Source organism: Ambystoma mexicanum, assembly GCF_040938575.1.
Source record: "Ambystoma mexicanum isolate Mex_15411 chromosome 12 unlocalized genomic scaffold, UKY_AmexF1_1 Mex_chr12_unloc.1, whole genome shotgun sequence".
NCBI classification, from domain to species: Eukaryota; Metazoa; Chordata; class Amphibia; order Caudata; family Ambystomatidae; genus Ambystoma; species Ambystoma mexicanum.
In genome coordinates, this window is record NW_027182322.1 from 13,012,231 (window position 1) to 13,027,218 (window position 14,988).

Consider the following 14,988-nt stretch of genomic DNA (forward strand, 5'->3'; position numbering starts at 1 on the left):
CCTTCCATTGCAACAGGAACATATTGCTCATAAGGAATACAACATCATTGCCAAAAACTTTGCACTTTCCTAATGTATCCTTCCTTCAGAAACATTGTCTTTATAATAGCTGTAAATGAGATAGACCAAAAACACGACACCCTACACTCAGACATTTGTTTCTAGCGACATATAAAGTAAAATCTTCTTTCAAAGCTATTTATGGTATATTCTCTTTGTGTTTTTGTATTGTTAACCAATTGTATGGCTGCACTTTTTATCCAGTTCTTTTTTATTAAGGTATGGAATTGTTGTCCAAACGTATTCAGTTTGCAAGAAAATACAGTAATACCCTATTCTCCGAATTTATCCCTAAAGGAACAAAGGTGTAGTTCAAGGTTTCAACCAGAAGTGTGATTCTTCTACAGACATTTTATGTTTCAGAAAACAATTATTCTTTCTTGTATCCCAGAAGGCTTGATAATATGATGTGAAGTAAACACTGTATTGACAAAACTTCGATCATCCCTTAATGTACGCAACTTGATTTTCATCTGGCTCTGTGGCGCAATGGATAGCGGGTTGGACTTCTAAGTGAATTGGCAAAGTCATTCAAAGGTTGTGGGTTCGAATCCCACCAGAGTCGAATTTTTTACTTTCTTATTCAAACAAGGAACATTATGCATGTGAGGAATGTTTATTTTTGGCCGATGCTTTAATCTTAGTATTTGACCCAAGTTGAACCTATGTATCTAATACAGCATGCAACTGAATCAAAAGCAGTCTGCCTTCCATTGCAACAGGAACATATTGCTCATAAGCAATACAACATCACTACCAGAAACTTGGCACTTTTCTAATGTATCCTTCCTTCAGAAACATTGTCTTTATAATAGCTGTAAATGAGATAGACCAAAACACGACACCCTACACTCAGACATTTGTTTCTAGCGACATATAAAGTAAAATATTCTTTCAAAACTATTTATGGTATATTCTCTTTGTGTTTTTGTATTGTTAACCAATTGTATGGCCGCACTTTTTATCTAGTTCTTTTTTATTAAGGTATGGAATTGTTGTCCAAACGTATTCAGTTTGCAAGAAAATACAGTAATACCCTATTCTCCGAATTTATCCCTAAAGGAACAAAGGTGTAGTTCAAGGTTTCACCCAGAAGTGTGATTCTTCTACAGACATTTTATGTTTCAGAAAACAATTATTCTTTCTTGTATCCCAGAAGGCTTGATAATATGATGTGAAGTAAACACTGGATCGACAAAACCTCGATCATCCCCTGATGTACGCAAGTTGATTGTCATCTGGCTCTGTGGCGCAATGAATAGCGCGTTGGACTTCTAAGTGAATTGGCAAAGTCATTCAAAGGTTGTGGGTTCGAATCCCACCAGAGTCGCATTTTTTACTTTCTTATTCAAACAAGGAACATTATGCATGTGAGGAATGTTTTTTTTTGGCCGATGCTTTAATCTTAGTATTTGACCCAAGTTGAACCTATGTATCTAATACAGCATGCAACTGAATCAAAAGCAGTCTGCCTTCCATTGCAACAGGAACACATTGCTCATAAGCAATACAACTTCACTGCCAGAAACTTTGCACTTTCCTAATGTATCCTTCCTTCAGAAACATTGTCTTTATAATAGCTGTAAATGAGATAGACCAAAAACACGACACCCTACACTCAGACATTTGTTTCTAGCGACATATAAAGTAAAATCTTCTTTCAAAGCTATTTATGGTATATTCTCTTTGTGTTTTTGTATTGTTAACCAATTGTATGGCTGCACTTTTTATCCAGTTCTTTTTTATTAAGGTATGGAATTGTTGTCCAAACGTATTCAGTTTGCAAGAAAATACAGTAATACCCTATTCTCCGAATTTATCCCTAAAGGAACAAAGGTGTAGTTCAAGGTTTCACCCAGAAGTGTGATTCTTCTACAGACATTTTATGTTTCAGAAAACAATTATTCTTTCTTGTATCCCAGAAGGCTTGATAATATGATGTGAAGTAAACACTGGATTGACAAAACTTCGATCATCCCTTAATGTACGCAAGTTGATTTTCATCTGGCTCTGTGGCGCAATGGATAGCGCGTTGGACTTCTAAGTGAATTGGCAAAGTCATTCAAAGGTTGTGGGTTCGAATCCCACCAGAGTCGTATTTTTTACTTTCTTATTCAAACAAGGAACATTATGCATGTGAGGAATGTTTATTTTTGGCCGATGCTTTAATCTTAGTATTTGACCCAAGTTGAACCTATGTATCTAATACAGCATGCAACTGAATCAAAAGCAGTCTGCCTTCCATTGCAACAGGAACATATTGCTCATAAGGAATACAACATCACTGCCAAAAACTTTGCACTTTCCTAATGTATCCTTCCTTCAGAAACATTGTCTTTATAATAGCTGTAAATGAGATAGACCAAAAACACGACACCCTACACTCAGACATTTGTTTCTAGCGACATATAAAGTAAAATCTTCTTTCAAAGCTATTTATGGTATATTCTCTTTGTGTTTTTGTATTGTTAACCAATTGTATGGCTGCACTTTTTATCCAGTTCTTTTTTATTAAGGTATGGAATTGTTGTCCAAACGTATTCAGTTTGCAAGAAAATACAGTAATACCCTATTCTCCGAATTTATCCCTAAAGGAACAAAGGTGTAGTTCAAGGTTTCACCCAGAAGTGTGATTCTTCTACAGACATTTTATGTTTCAGAAAACAATTATTCTTTCTTGTATCCCAGAAGGCTTGATAATATGATGTGAAGTAAACACCGGATTGACAAAACTTCGATCATCCCTTAATGTACGCAAGTTGATTTTCATCTGGCTCTGTGGCGCAATGGATAGCGCATTGGACTTCTAAGTGAATTGGCAAAGTCATTCAAAGGTTGTGGGTTCAAATCCCGCCAGAGTCACATTTTTTACTTTCTTATTCAAACAAGGAACATTATGCATGTGAGGAATGTTTATTTTTGGCCGATGCTTTAATCTTAGTATTTGACCCAAGTTGAACCTATGTATCTAATACAGCATGCAACTGAATCAAAAGCAGTCTGCCTTCCATTGCAACAGGAACATATTGCTCATAAGGAATACAACATCACTGCCAGAAACTTTGCACTTTCCTAATGTATCCTTCCTTCAGAAACATTGTCTTTATAATAGTTGTAAATGAGATAGACCAAAAACACAACACCCTACACTCAGACATTTGTTTCTAGCGACATATAAAGTAAAATATTCTTTCAAAACTATTTATGGTATATTCTCTTTGTGTTTTTGTATTGTTAACCAATTGTATGTCTGCACTTTTTATCCAGTTCTTTTTTATTAAGGTATGGAATTGTTGTCCAAACCAATTCACTTGGCAAGAAAATACTGTAATACCCTATTCTCTGAATTTCTCCCCAAGCGAACAAAGGTGCAGTTCAAGGTTTCGCCCTGAACTGTGATTCTTGCTACAGACATTTTATGTTTCAGAAAACAATCATTCTTTCATGTATCCCAAAAGGCTTGATAATATGATGTGAAGTAAACACTGGATTGACAAAACCTCGATCATCCCCTGATGTACGCAAATTGATTGTCATCTGGCTCTGTGGCGCAATGGATAGCGCGTTGGACTTCTAAGTGAATTGGCAAAGTCATTCAAAGGTTGTGGGTTCGAATCCCACCAGAGTTGCATTTTTTACTTTCTTATTCAAACAAGGAACATTATGCATGTGAGGAATGTTTATTTTTGGCCGATGCTTTAATCTTAGTATTTGACCCAAGTTGAACCTATGTATCTAATACAGCATGCAACTGAATCAAAAGCAGTCTGCCTTCCATTGCAACAGGAACATATTGCTCATAAGCAATACAACATCACTGCCAGAAACTTTGCACTTTCCTAATGTATCCTTCCTTCAGAAACATTGTCTTTATAATAGCTGTAAATGAGATAGACCAAAAACACGACACCCTACACTCAGACATTTGTTTCTAGCGACATATAAAGTAAAATCTTCTTTCAAAGCTATTTATGGTATATTCTCTTTGTGTTTTTGTATTGTTAACCAATTGTATGGCTGCACTTTTTATCCAGTTCTTTTTTATTAAGGTATGGAATTGTTGTCCAAACGTATTCAGTTTGCAAGAAAATACAGTAATACCCTATTCTCCGAATTTATCCCTAAAGGAACAAAGGTGTAGTTCAAGGTTTCACCCAGAAGTGTGATTCTTCTACAGACATTTTATGTTTCAGAAAACAATTATTCTTTCTTGTATCCCAGAAGGCTTGATAATATGATGTGAAGTAAACACTGGATTGACAAAACTTCGATCTTCCCTTAATGTACGCAAGTTGATTTTCATCTGGCTCTGTGGCGCAATGGATATCGCGTTGGACTTCTAAGTGAATTGGCAAAGTCATTCAAAGGTTGTGGGTTCGAATCCCACCAGAGTCGTATTTTTTACTTTCTTATTCAAACAAGGAACATTATGCATGTGAGGAATGTTTATTTTTGGCCGATGCTTTAATCTTAGTATTTGACCCAAGTTGAACCTATGTATCTAATACAGCATGCAACTGAATCAAAAGCAGTCTGCCTTCCATTGCAACAGGAACATATTGCTCATAAGGAATACAACATCATTGCCAAAAACTTTGCACTTTCCTAATGTATCCTTCCTTCAGAAACATTGTCTTTATAATAGCTGTAAATGAGATAGACCAAAAACACGACACCCTACACTCAGACATTTGTTTCTAGCGACATATAAAGTAAAATCTTCTTTCAAAGCTATTTATGGTATATTCTCTTTGTGTTTTTGTATTGTTAACCAATTGTATGGCTGCACTTTTTATCCAGTTCTTTTTTATTAAGGTATGGAATTGTTGTCCAAACGTATTCAGTTTGCAAGAAAATACAGTAATACCCTATTCTCCGAATTTATCCCTAAAGGAACAAAGGTGTAGTTCAAGGTTTCAACCAGAAGTGTGATTCTTCTACAGACATTTTATGTTTCAGAAAACAATTATTCTTTCTTGTATCCCAGAAGGCTTGATAATATGATGTGAAGTAAACACTGTATTGACAAAACTTCGATCATCCCTTAATGTACGCAACTTGATTTTCATCTGGCTCTGTGGCGCAATGGATAGCGGGTTGGACTTCTAAGTGAATTGGCAAAGTCATTCAAAGGTTGTGGGTTCGAATCCCACCAGAGTCGAATTTTTTACTTTCTTATTCAAACAAGGAACATTATGCATGTGAGGAATGTTTATTTTTGGCCGATGCTTTAATCTTAGTATTTGACCCAAGTTGAACCTATGTATCTAATACAGCATGCAACTGAATCAAAAGCAGTCTGCCTTCCATTGCAACAGGAACATATTGCTCATAAGCAATACAACATCACTACCAGAAACTTGGCACTTTTCTAATGTATCCTTCCTTCAGAAACATTGTCTTTATAATAGCTGTAAATGAGATAGACCAAAACACGACACCCTACACTCAGACATTTGTTTCTAGCGACATATAAAGTAAAATATTCTTTCAAAACTATTTATGGTATATTCTCTTTGTGTTTTTGTATTGTTAACCAATTGTATGGCCGCACTTTTTATCTAGTTCTTTTTTATTAAGGTATGGAATTGTTGTCCAAACGTATTCAGTTTGCAAGAAAATACAGTAATACCCTATTCTCCGAATTTATCCCTAAAGGAACAAAGGTGTAGTTCAAGGTTTCACCCAGAAGTGTGATTCTTCTACAGACATTTTATGTTTCAGAAAACAATTATTCTTTCTTGTATCCCAGAAGGCTTGATAATATGATGTGAAGTAAACACTGGATCGACAAAACTTCGATCTTCCCTTAATGTACGCAAGTTGATTTTCATCTGGCTCTGTGGCGCAATGGATATCGCGTTGGACTTCTAAGTGAATTGGCAAAGTCATTCAAAGGTTGTGGGTTCGAATCCCACCAGAGTCGTATTTTTTACTTTCTTATTCAAACAAGGAACATTATGCATGTGAGGAATGTTTATTTTTGGCCGATGCTTTAATCTTAGTATTTGACCCAAGTTGAACCTATGTATCTAATACAGCATGCAACTGAATCAAAAGCAGTCTGCCTTCCATTGCAACAGGAACATATTGCTCATAAGGAATACAACATCATTGCCAAAAACTTTGCACTTTCCTAATGTATCCTTCCTTCAGAAACATTGTCTTTATAATAGCTGTAAATGAGATAGACCAAAAACACGACACCCTACACTCAGACATTTGTTTCTAGCGACATATAAAGTAAAATCTTCTTTCAAAGCTATTTATGGTATATTCTCTTTGTGTTTTTGTATTGTTAACCAATTGTATGGCTGCACTTTTTATCCAGTTCTTTTTTATTAAGGTATGGAATTGTTGTCCAAACGTATTCAGTTTGCAAGAAAATACAGTAATACCCTATTCTCCGAATTTATCCCTAAAGGAACAAAGGTGTAGTTCAAGGTTTCAACCAGAAGTGTGATTCTTCTACAGACATTTTATGTTTCAGAAAACAATTATTCTTTCTTGTATCCCAGAAGGCTTGATAATATGATGTGAAGTAAACACTGTATTGACAAAACTTCGATCATCCCTTAATGTACGCAACTTGATTTTCATCTGGCTCTGTGGCGCAATGGATAGCGGGTTGGACTTCTAAGTGAATTGGCAAAGTCATTCAAAGGTTGTGGGTTCGAATCCCACCAGAGTCGAATTTTTTACTTTCTTATTCAAACAAGGAACATTATGCATGTGAGGAATGTTTATTTTTGGCCGATGCTTTAATCTTAGTATTTGACCCAAGTTGAACCTATGTATCTAATACAGCATGCAACTGAATCAAAAGCAGTCTGCCTTCCATTGCAACAGGAACATATTGCTCATAAGCAATACAACATCACTACCAGAAACTTGGCACTTTTCTAATGTATCCTTCCTTCAGAAACATTGTCTTTATAATAGCTGTAAATGAGATAGACCAAAACACGACACCCTACACTCAGACATTTGTTTCTAGCGACATATAAAGTAAAATATTCTTTCAAAACTATTTATGGTATATTCTCTTTGTGTTTTTGTATTGTTAACCAATTGTATGGCCGCACTTTTTATCTAGTTCTTTTTTATTAAGGTATGGAATTGTTGTCCAAACGTATTCAGTTTGCAAGAAAATACAGTAATACCCTATTCTCCGAATTTATCCCTAAAGGAACAAAGGTGTAGTTCAAGGTTTCACCCAGAAGTGTGATTCTTCTACAGACATTTTATGTTTCAGAAAACAATTATTCTTTCTTGTATCCCAGAAGGCTTGATAATATGATGTGAAGTAAACACTGGATCGACAAAACCTCGATCATCCCCTGATGTACGCAAGTTGATTGTCATCTGGCTCTGTGGCGCAATGAATAGCGCGTTGGACTTCTAAGTGAATTGGCAAAGTCATTCAAAGGTTGTGGGTTCGAATCCCACCAGAGTCGCATTTTTTACTTTCTTATTCAAACAAGGAACATTATGCATGTGAGGAATGTTTTTTTTTGGCCGATGCTTTAATCTTAGTATTTGACCCAAGTTGAACCTATGTATCTAATACAGCATGCAACTGAATCAAAAGCAGTCTGCCTTCCATTGCAACAGGAACACATTGCTCATAAGCAATACAACTTCACTGCCAGAAACTTTGCACTTTCCTAATGTATCCTTCCTTCAGAAACATTGTCTTTATAATAGCTGTAAATGAGATAGACCAAAAACACGACACCCTACACTCAGACATTTGTTTCTAGCGACATATAAAGTAAAATCTTCTTTCAAAGCTATTTATGGTATATTCTCTTTGTGTTTTTGTATTGTTAACCAATTGTATGGCTGCACTTTTTATCCAGTTCTTTTTTATTAAGGTATGGAATTGTTGTCCAAACGTATTCAGTTTGCAAGAAAATACAGTAATACCCTATTCTCCGAATTTATCCCTAAAGGAACAAAGGTGTAGTTCAAGGTTTCACCCAGAAGTGTGATTCTTCTACAGACATTTTATGTTTCAGAAAACAATTATTCTTTCTTGTATCCCAGAAGGCTTGATAATATGATGTGAAGTAAACACTGGATTGACAAAACTTCGATCATCCCTTAATGTACGCAAGTTGATTTTCATCTGGCTCTGTGGCGCAATGGATAGCGCGTTGGACTTCTAAGTGAATTGGCAAAGTCATTCAAAGGTTGTGGGTTCGAATCCCACCAGAGTCGTATTTTTTACTTTCTTATTCAAACAAGGAACATTATGCATGTGAGGAATGTTTATTTTTGGCCGATGCTTTAATCTTAGTATTTGACCCAAGTTGAACCTATGTATCTAATACAGCATGCAACTGAATCAAAAGCAGTCTGCCTTCCATTGCAACAGGAACATATTGCTCATAAGGAATACAACATCACTGCCAAAAACTTTGCACTTTCCTAATGTATCCTTCCTTCAGAAACATTGTCTTTATAATAGCTGTAAATGAGATAGACCAAAAACACGACACCCTACACTCAGACATTTGTTTCTAGCGACATATAAAGTAAAATCTTCTTTCAAAGCTATTTATGGTATATTCTCTTTGTGTTTTTGTATTGTTAACCAATTGTATGGCTGCACTTTTTATCCAGTTCTTTTTTATTAAGGTATGGAATTGTTGTCCAAACGTATTCAGTTTGCAAGAAAATACAGTAATACCCTATTCTCCGAATTTATCCCTAAAGGAACAAAGGTGTAGTTCAAGGTTTCACCCAGAAGTGTGATTCTTCTACAGACATTTTATGTTTCAGAAAACAATTATTCTTTCTTGTATCCCAGAAGGCTTGATAATATGATGTGAAGTAAACACTGGATTGACAAAACTTCGATCATCCCTTAATGTACGCAAGTTGATTTTCATCTGGCTCTGTGGCGCAATGGATAGCGCGTTGGACTTCTAAGTGAATTGGCAAAGTCATTCAAAGGTTGTGGGTTCGAATCCCACCAGAGTCGTATTTTTTACTTTCTTATTCAAACAAGGAACATTATGCATGTGAGGAATGTTTATTTTTGGCCGATGCTTTAATCTTAGTATTTGACCCAAGTTGAACCTATGTATCTAATACAGCATGCAACTGAATCAAAAGCAGTCTGCCTTCCATTGCAACAGGAACATATTGCTCATAAGGAATACAACATCACTGCCAAAAACTTTGCACTTTCCTAATGTATCCTTCCTTCAGAAACATTGTCTTTATAATAGCTGTAAATGAGATAGACCAAAAACACGACACCCTACACTCAGACATTTGTTTCTAGCGACATATAAAGTAAAATCTTCTTTCAAAGCTATTTATGGTATATTCTCTTTGTGTTTTTGTATTGTTAACCAATTGTATGGCTGCACTTTTTATCCAGTTCTTTTTTATTAAGGTATGGAATTGTTGTCCAAACGTATTCAGTTTGCAAGAAAATACAGTAATACCCTATTCTCCGAATTTATCCCTAAAGGAACAAAGGTGTAGTTCAAGGTTTCACCCAGAAGTGTGATTCTTCTACAGACATTTTATGTTTCAGAAAACAATTATTCTTTCTTGTATCCCAGAAGGCTTGATAATATGATGTGAAGTAAACACTGGATTGACAAAACTTCGATCATCCCTTAATGTACGCAACTTGATTTTCATCTGGCTCTGTGGCGCAATGGATAGCGGGTTGGACTTCTACGTGAATTGGCAAAGTCATTCAAAGGTTGTGGGTTCGAATCCCACCAGAGTCGCATTTTTTACTTTCTTATTCAAACAAGGAACATTATGCATGTCAGGAATGTTTATTTTTGGCCGATGCTTTAATCTTAGTATTTGACCCAAGTTGAACCTATGTATCTAATACAGCATGCAACTGAATCAAAAGCAGTCTGCCTTCCATTGCAACAGGAACATATTGCTCATAAGCAATACAACATCACTACCAGAAACTTGGCACTTTTCTAATGTATCCTTCCTTCAGAAACATTGTCTTTATAATAGCTGTAAATGAGATAGACCAAAACACGACACCCTATGCTCAGACATTTGTTTCTAGCGACATATAAAGTAAAATCTTCTTTCAAAGCTATTTATGGTATATTCTCTTTGTGTTTTTGTATTGTTAACCAATTGTATGTCTGCACTTTTTATCCAGTTCTTTTTTATTAAGGTATGGAATTGTTGTCCAAACCAATTCACTTGGCAAGAAAATACTGTAATACCCTATTCTCCGAATTTATCCCTAAAGGAACAAAGGTGTAGTTCAAGGTTTCACCCAGAAGTGTGATTCTTCTACAGACATTTTATGTTTCCGAAAACAATTATTCTTTCTTGTATCCCAGAAGGCTTGATAATATGATGTGAAGTAAACACCGGATTGACAAAACTTCGATCATCCCTTAATGTACGCAAGTTGATGTGCATCTGGCTCTGTGGCGCAATGGATAGCGCGTTGGACTTCTAAGTGAATTGGCAAAGTCATTCAAAGGTTGTGGGTTCGAATCCCACCAGAGTCGCATTTTTTACTTTCTTATTCAAACAAGGAACATTATGCATGTGAGGAATGTTTATTTTTGGCTGATGCTTTAATCTTAGTATTTGACCCAAGTTGAACCTATGTATCTAATACAGCATGCAACTGAATCAAAAGCAGTCTGCCTTCCATTGCAACAGGAACATATTGCTCATAAGCAATACAACATCACTGCCAGAAACTTTGCACTTTCCTAATGTATCTTTCCTTCAGAAACATTGTCTTTATAATAGCTGTAAATGAGATAGACCAAAAACACGACACCCTACACTCAGACATTTGTTTCTAGCGACATATAAAGTAAAATCTTCTTTCAAAGCTATTTATGGTATATTCTCTTTGTGTTTTTGTATTGTTAACCAATTGTATGTCTGCACTTTTTATCCAGTTCTTTTTTATTAAGGTATGGAATTGTTGTCCAAACCTATTCACTTGGCAAGAAAATACTGTAATACCCTATTCTCTGAATTTCTCCCCAAGCGAACAAAGGTGCAGTTCAAGGTTTCACACAGAAGTGTGATTCTTGCTACAGACATTTTATGTTTCAGAAAACAATCATTCTTTGATGTGTCCCAGAAGGCTTGATAATGTGATGTGAAGTAAACACCGGATTGACAAAACTTCGATCATCCCTTAATGTACGCAAGTTGATTTTCATCTGGCTCTGTGGCGCAATGGATAGCGCATTGGACTTCTAAGTGAATTGGCAAAGTCATTCAAAGGTTGTGGGTTCGAATCCCACCAGAGTCACATTTTTTACTTTCTTATTCAAACAAGGAACATTATGCATGTGAGGAATGTTTATTTTTGGCCGATGCTTTAATCTTAGTATTTGACCCAAGTTGAACCTATGTATCTAATACAGCATGCAACTGAATCAAAAGCAGTCTGCCTTCCATTGCAACATGAACATATTGCTCATAAGCAATACAACATCACTGCCAGAAACTTTGCACTTTCCTAATGTATCCTTCCTTCAGAAACATTGTCTTTATAATAGCTATAAATGAGATAGACCAAAAACACGACACCCTACACTCAGACATTTGTTTCTAGCGACATATAAAGTAAAATATTCTTTCAAAACTATTTATGGTATATTCTCTTTGTGTTTTTGTATTGTTAACCAATTGTATGGCTGCACTTTTTATCCAGTTCTTTTTTATTAAGGTATGGAATTGTTGTCCAAACCAATTCACTTGGCAAGAAAATACTGTAATACCCTATTCTCCGAATTTATCCCTAAAGGAACAAAGGTGTAGTTCAAGGTTTCACCCAGAAGTGTGATTCTTCTACAGACATTTTATGTTTCAGAAAACAATTATTCTTTCTTGTATCCCAGAAGGCTTGATAATATGATGTGAAGTAAACACCGGATTGACAAAACTTCGATCATCCCTTAATGTACGCAAGTTGCTGTGCATCTGGCTCTGTGGCGCAATGGATAGCGCGTTGGACTTCTAAGTGTATTGGCAAAGTCATTCAAAGGTTGTGGGTTCGAATCCCACCAGAGTCGCATTTTTTACTTTCTTATTCAAACAAGGAACATTATGCATGTGAGGAATGTTTTTTTTTGGCCGATGCTTTAATCTTAGTATTTGACACAAGTTGAACCTATGTATCTAATACAGCATGCAACTGAATCAAAAGCAGTCTGCCTTCCATTGCAACAGGAACATATTGCTCATAAGCAATACAACTTCACTGCCAGAAACTTTGCACTTTCCTAATGTATCCTTCCTTCAGAAACATTGTCTTTATAATAGCTGTAAATGAGATAGACCAAAAACACAACACCCTACACTCAGACATTTGTTTCTAGCGACATATAAAGTAAAATATTCTTTCAAAACTATTTATGGTATATTCTCTTTGTGTTTTTGTATTGTTAACCAATTGTATGGCTGCACTTTTTATCCAGTTCTTTTTTATTAAGGTATGGAATTGTTGTCCAAACCTATTCACTTGGCAAGAAAATACTGTAATACCCTATTCTCTGAATTTCTCCCCAAGCGAACAAAGGTGCAGTTCAAGGTTTCACACAGAAGTGTGATTCTTGCTACAGACATTTTATGTTTCAGAAAACAATCATTCTTTGATGTGTCCCAGAAGGCTTGATAATGTGATGTGAAGTAAACACCGGATTGACAAAACTTCGATCATCCCTTAATGTACGCAAGTTGATTTTCATCTGGCTCTGTGGCGCAATGGATAGCGCATTGGACTTCTAAGTGAATTGGCAAAGTCATTCAAAGGTTGTGGGTTCGAATCCCACCAGAGTCACATTTTTTACTTTCTTATTCAAACAAGGAACATTATGCATGTGAGGAATGTTTATTTTTGGCCGATGCTTTAATCTTAGTATTTGACCCAAGTTGAACCTATGTATCTAATACAGCATGCAACTGAATCAAAAGCAGTCTGCCTTCCATTGCAACAGGAACATATTGCTCATAAGGAATACAACATCACTGCCAGAAACTTTGCACTTTCCTAATGTATCCTTCCTTCAGAAACATTGTCTTTATAATAGCTGTAAATGAGATAGACCAAAAACACAACACCCTACACTCAGACATTTGTTTCTAGCGACATATAAAGTAAAATATTCTTTCAAAACTATTTATGGTATATTCTCTTTGTGTTTTTGTATTGTTAACCAATTGTATGTCTGCACTTTTTATCCAGTTCTTTTTTATTAAGGTATGGAATTGTTGTCCAAACCAATTCACTTGGCAAGAAAATACTGTAATACCCTATTCTCTGAATTTCTCCCCAAGCGAACAAAGGTGCAGTTCAAGGTTTCACACAGAAGTGTGATTCTTGCTACAGACATTTTATGTTTCAGAAAACAATCATTCTTTGATGTGTCCCAGAAGGCTTGATAATGTGATGTGAAGTAAACACCGGATTGACAAAACTTCGATCATCCCTTAATGTACGCAAGTTGATTTTCATCTGGCTCTGTGGCGCAATGGATAGCGCATTGGACTTCTAAGTGAATTGGCAAAGTCATTCAAAGGTTGTGGGTTCGAATCCCACCAGAGTCACATTTTTTACTTTCTTATTCAAACAAGGAACATTATGCATGTGAGGAATGTTTATTTTTGGCCGATGCTTTAATCTTAGTATTTGACCCAAGTTGAACCTATGTATCTAATACAGCATGCAACTGAATCAAAAGCAGTCTGCCTTCCATTGCAACAGGAACATATTGCTCATAAGGAATACAACATCACTGCCAGAAACTTTGCACTTTCCTAATGTATCCTTCCTTCAGAAACATTGTCTTTATAATAGCTGTAAATGAGATAGACCAAAAACACAACACCCTACACTCAGACATTTGTTTCTAGCGACATATAAAGTAAAATATTCTTTCAAAACTATTTATGGTATATTCTCTTTGTGTTTTTGTATTGTTAACCAATTGTATGTCTGCACTTTTTATCCAGTTCTTTTTTATTAAGGTATGGAATTGTTGTCCAAACCAATTCACTTGGCAAGAAAATACTGTAATACCCTATTCTCTGAATTTCTCCCCAAGCGAACAAAGGTGCAGTTCAAGGTTTCGCCCTGAACTGTGATTCTTGCTACAGACATTTTATGTTTCAGAAAACAATCATTCTTTAATCTTAGTATTTGACCCAAGTTGAACCTATGTATCTAATACAGCATGCAACTGAATCAAAAGCAGTCTGCCTTCCATTGCAACAGGAACATATTGCTCATAAGCAATACAACATCACTGCCAGAAACTTTGCACTTTCCTAATGTATCCTTCCTTCAGAAACATTGTCTTTATAATAGCTGTAAATCAGATAGACCAAAAACACGACACCCTACACTCAGACATTTGTTTCTAGCGACATATAAAGTAAAATCTTCTTTCAAAGCTATTTATGGTATATTCTCTTTGTGTTTTTGTATTGTTAACCAATTGTATGGCTGCACTTTTTATCCAGTTCTTTTTTATTAAGGTATGGAATTGTTGTCCAAACCTATTCACTTGGCAAGAAAATACTGTAATACCCTATTCTCTGAATTTCTCCCCAAGCGAACAAAGGTGCAGTTCAAGGTTTCACACAGAAGTGTGATTCTTGCTACAGACATTTTATGTTTCAGAAAACAATCATTCTTTGATGTGTCCCAGAAGGCTTGATAATGTGATGTGAAGTAAACACCGGATTGACAAAACTTCGATCATCCCTTAATGTACGCAAGTTGATTTTCATCTGGCTCTGTGGCGCAATGGATAGCGCATTGGACTTCTAAGTGAATTGGCAAAGTCATTCAAAGGTTGTGGGTTCGAATCCCACCAGAGTCACATTTTTTACTTTCTTATTCAAACAAGGAACATTATGCATGTGAGGAATGTTTATTTTTGGCCG

General features: G+C 35.8%; 11 non-coding genes across 11 annotated transcripts; all 11 read left to right on the plus strand.

Moving 5' to 3' along the window:
• Nucleotides 1–2,066: 2,066 nt before the first annotated feature.
• Nucleotides 2,067–2,156, plus strand: TRNAR-UCU (transfer RNA arginine (anticodon UCU)). Its single transcript is given in 2 exon segments — nt 2,067–2,103; nt 2,121–2,156. It is a non-coding gene; the product is annotated as a tRNA-Arg (tRNA).
• Nucleotides 2,157–2,832: 676 nt separating this feature from the next.
• Nucleotides 2,833–2,922, plus strand: TRNAR-UCU (transfer RNA arginine (anticodon UCU)). The gene is given in 2 exon segments: nt 2,833–2,869; nt 2,887–2,922. It is a non-coding gene; the product is annotated as a tRNA-Arg (tRNA).
• Nucleotides 2,923–3,599: 677 nt separating this feature from the next.
• Nucleotides 3,600–3,689, plus strand: TRNAR-UCU (transfer RNA arginine (anticodon UCU)). The gene is given in 2 exon segments: nt 3,600–3,636; nt 3,654–3,689. It is a non-coding gene; the product is annotated as a tRNA-Arg (tRNA).
• Nucleotides 3,690–8,193: 4,504 nt separating this feature from the next.
• Nucleotides 8,194–8,283, plus strand: TRNAR-UCU (transfer RNA arginine (anticodon UCU)). Its single transcript is given in 2 exon segments — nt 8,194–8,230; nt 8,248–8,283. It is a non-coding gene; the product is annotated as a tRNA-Arg (tRNA).
• Nucleotides 8,284–8,959: 676 nt separating this feature from the next.
• TRNAR-UCU (transfer RNA arginine (anticodon UCU)) lies at nt 8,960–9,049 on the plus strand. The gene is given in 2 exon segments: nt 8,960–8,996; nt 9,014–9,049. It is a non-coding gene; the product is annotated as a tRNA-Arg (tRNA).
• A 1,441-nt stretch (nt 9,050–10,490) lies between these two features.
• Nucleotides 10,491–10,580, plus strand: TRNAR-UCU (transfer RNA arginine (anticodon UCU)). The gene is given in 2 exon segments: nt 10,491–10,527; nt 10,545–10,580. It is a non-coding gene; the product is annotated as a tRNA-Arg (tRNA).
• Nucleotides 10,581–11,257: 677 nt separating this feature from the next.
• Nucleotides 11,258–11,347, plus strand: TRNAR-UCU (transfer RNA arginine (anticodon UCU)). Its single transcript is given in 2 exon segments — nt 11,258–11,294; nt 11,312–11,347. It is a non-coding gene; the product is annotated as a tRNA-Arg (tRNA).
• Nucleotides 11,348–12,023: 676 nt separating this feature from the next.
• On the plus strand, nt 12,024–12,113 carry TRNAR-UCU (transfer RNA arginine (anticodon UCU)). Its single transcript is given in 2 exon segments — nt 12,024–12,060; nt 12,078–12,113. It is a non-coding gene; the product is annotated as a tRNA-Arg (tRNA).
• Nucleotides 12,114–12,790: 677 nt separating this feature from the next.
• On the plus strand, nt 12,791–12,880 carry TRNAR-UCU (transfer RNA arginine (anticodon UCU)). The gene is given in 2 exon segments: nt 12,791–12,827; nt 12,845–12,880. It is a non-coding gene; the product is annotated as a tRNA-Arg (tRNA).
• A 677-nt stretch (nt 12,881–13,557) lies between these two features.
• TRNAR-UCU (transfer RNA arginine (anticodon UCU)) lies at nt 13,558–13,647 on the plus strand. Its single transcript is given in 2 exon segments — nt 13,558–13,594; nt 13,612–13,647. It is a non-coding gene; the product is annotated as a tRNA-Arg (tRNA).
• Nucleotides 13,648–14,834: 1,187 nt separating this feature from the next.
• TRNAR-UCU (transfer RNA arginine (anticodon UCU)) lies at nt 14,835–14,924 on the plus strand. Its single transcript is given in 2 exon segments — nt 14,835–14,871; nt 14,889–14,924. It is a non-coding gene; the product is annotated as a tRNA-Arg (tRNA).
• Nucleotides 14,925–14,988: the final 64 nt, after the last annotated feature.